This window comes from Erithacus rubecula (genome assembly GCF_903797595.1).
Source record: "Erithacus rubecula genome assembly, contig: scaffold_723_arrow_ctg1, whole genome shotgun sequence".
Lineage (NCBI taxonomy): Eukaryota > Metazoa > Chordata > Aves > Passeriformes > Muscicapidae > Erithacus > Erithacus rubecula.
Window position 1 is genome coordinate 14667 of NW_027635616.1, and position 3184 is coordinate 17850.

Sequence of the window (3184 nt, forward strand, 5' to 3'; positions counted from 1 at the left end):
TCTGCCAGTGTTAAGAACATCCTATGGCTTTACCTGCTTCTGGATGAGATTAAAATCCTTGCCATAGGTTAGAAGAGCCTTTAGGAAGGACTCCTTCTCCTCAGGAGTCCATCTGTCAGAGCCTGGCAAATAAAAGCAGCAGGTAAATTGATGCTTCTTGCCACTTGAGGTAGATCCCACTGGCCACCAAGAGGCAATCGGCACTATCCATCATTCACCTGTGCACGTCTGCTCCCTCAGAAAGTAAGGAAGGCAAGAGCAGGCATTGCCCAGGGAAAAAAGCACGGGAAAGGAGTCAGGCTGAAGGACTGGATGCTGCTGCTTTCCCCGCCCCCAGAGAAGACGAGACCTTGTGCAGGTGTTGCCGTTGAAGCGTAAACGCCTGACATGGCAGCTGAGGGGACGGCAGCAGCTGTGAGTGAAGGAACAAGCTCTGCTTTGCTTACCTGCGTAATGGTAATCAGCCAAGGGGTGGCCTTGAGGTGTCGCAGGTCCCCCTGAGAGCAACATCTCCAGAGCCTCCTGCAAGATCAAAGGGACACAGGCTTCAGCTGCCCCACCACATGCAAAAGAGCCAAGAAACATAAACTCTGCCTTTCATCTACTTTGCCTCTTCAGGCATTCCTTCCACTGGATCTCTTATGGGTCAAACCTTGTGATTTGCTGCCAATCCCTCCTTTTTGCTACCCAGTCCTTTAGTCGTGCTCCCCAAGAGTGGCATGTGGCTCACCAACTCCACCATTTTGCTCCTCCTGCACCCAGAATTGTCTCAGCTTGCTGAGGCTTCTGGGAGTTTTCCCTCAATCCACCCCAAAATGTCTTGGAGAACCAAGATCTCCCGGAGGTTTGCAAGGCAGCAGGCTTTGGTACCCTGGGCCAGTGCCTCCAGGAGAGATGTTGTCCCTGCCGGAGCCATTTGGGCTGAGCCCTGACACAGGTGGAGGAGACACAGCAGGCAGCTGCGCTTCTTCTTAACTCTGCTCTTCAAGGAGCAGCCAGGAAAGGCTGTCCCAGTGGCCAGGCCTTAGTCATTCTTCCCTGTCCCCTCTTCCCTGTGCCCAAAGAGCCGCTCCTTACCGGAACGCTGCCGCGTGCCTGGTGCAGGCAGTGCAGGGCGAGCTCCAGGTTAGCTGCTGCCCTGGGAAAGCCACGGGAGCTGGCCATGTCCAACAGTTCTCTTACTGCAAGCACAACAAAATCCCACCGCAAGTCAGGCTGGAGCCAAGGAAGGGGAAAGGATGAGATACAAGGGAGAAGGAAAGCGCAGGAGCAGAAGACAGCAGGTTGGAGAGCATGAAAAGGAGAGCAAAGAAAGGGGCAGCTGAAGCAAGGGCCCATTTAGTGCTGGCTCTCCCTTCAAACCATATTCTCTAAAATGATGCATTTGCCAATCTCCCTTCTTCCAGTGGCAAATGGTGCCAACCAAGTCTGAGAACAGGAAAGTTGTTCATTTTTCTGCTCTGCTGCACAAACAGAGCATTCTCCTTGCCTCTAACATGGCCACGTGGGACGATAGTTGAGACAAGGAGAAAAGCATAGCATGCACAAAGCTGCCTTTTGAGCAAAAGAGGAGAGTTTTACACATGCAGATATCTCAGGGGTGGAAGAAAAGCTGGGCAGCCACCTCTGTCAGGTTTGTCCATGTCAGAGTCATCATCCCCCCAGGGCTTCCAGACCAGGGATGCAGGCTCTTCATCGTCACTTGGCGGTCTGCTCTGCAGCTCGGGGAGCTCGGCCTGAAAGTCACTGCCAACGTTGATTTTTCTGAAAGCAAGAAGGAAGCAAAGGTAAGAAAGGCAAGTGGTGTGTCAAGAGACACATCCCGTGGAGCCACGGGCTTGAACCCATCCCAGCTGACTCTGAAAGAGCAGTTCTGCTGGTGGCCAGTCCTCAAATTTGCCATCCTGTAATCCCTAAAACTCACGGCTTAATGGGGGCTCTTGCTTTCCTTTTCATGGTGCCTCTCCTTTCCACCTGAAAGAGATGAAAAGAATGCTGCAGATAAAAATCATTCTGCCGCCATGTGTCAGGAGCCTTCCTTCTCATCCTCAGCATCGCAAACCACCAATTCCTCTGTCCCAACAACCCTCCGTTTGCTGTAATTGCTACATTTCACTTGCAACTTCTGAGGCAGGACCCCCAGATGGCTGCAGTATCCTCAAGAGGGGAAGCAGGAAGGCATGCACTGCTGCCTTCAGTCTTGGGGCCAGCGAGAAGACCCAAAGGAACGGCATGGAAGTTGTGCCAGGGGAGCCTTAGGTGGAATATGAGCAAGGGGTTCTTCAGCCACAGGGTGCTTGGGCACTGGAACAGGCTCCTCAGGGAAGGGGTGACAGCAGCAAGGCTGCCAGAGCTCAAGAATTGTTTGGACATTGCTCTTGGGCACAGGGTGTGATTCTTGAGACTGTCCTGTGCAGGAATTTTGTGGATCTATTTCAACCATGCAAATTTGGTGATACTGTGATTGTGTTGTTGAGAAGAACCACACAAGGTGGTATTGCACGGCTGCCTCTGACCGAGACGCAGAACCAGCCCTACAAGCACTGAAAAACATCAAGAAATGTGTACCAATATCTCTAGAGAAAAGAGATCCCATGGAGGTGGCAGAGGAAAAATCTCTAAAGATATCAAAGGATTATGTATCTGTAAGTGAGGAAAGTATGTAAGTACATAATAATGGCTGTAACTAGACTGGTTTTTGTAGGTGAAAGCCAGTATTGGAGGACAAGCCTTTGCAACTGCTTGCATGTCCTGAACAGCAGGGATCATGGAGGAGAAGTTCCATCTTTGTGGTTTTAAAGCTTTGGTGGAAGTGTGAGCAGAGCCAGAGCACAAGAGGATTTGTTGCCACCAAAGCCCTGAACTCCTCAGTAAGGAGCAGATGGTTTTGGTGTCACGGCAACATAGTTTTAGGACTTCAGTGGGTACCAAGCACTTTGAATGGGATCATCAGTGGATAAGAATCTGCAATTGCCCCATGACACCTCTCTGCGTCACCTAGGGAATGGTCTGCATTTCAACTGGAGGCATCAGTATTCCTAGAGAAGTTGGAGCCCACTGTCATGTGTATCCTGCTCTGGGGAAAGTGAGCACAGACCATGGGTGTCATGGCTGGTGGGACAGGCAGCTGGAGCCTCCTGTCTTTCTGTTGGTGGTTTGGGGGCAAACGGGGATTTCCTTACCT

At 51.4% G+C, this 3184-nt stretch overlaps 1 long non-coding RNA gene across 1 annotated transcript; it reads right to left on the reverse strand.

Annotated features, from left to right (window-relative positions):
- Positions 1 to 467: 467 nt before the first annotated feature.
- Positions 468 to 1870, reverse strand: LOC306816601. The gene is made up of 3 exons (XR_013777725.1): positions 1625 to 1870; positions 1078 to 1181; positions 468 to 522 (listed from the first exon to the last, which is right to left on the reverse strand). It is a non-coding gene; the product is annotated as an uncharacterized lncRNA (long non-coding RNA).
- Positions 1871 to 3184: the final 1314 nt, after the last annotated feature.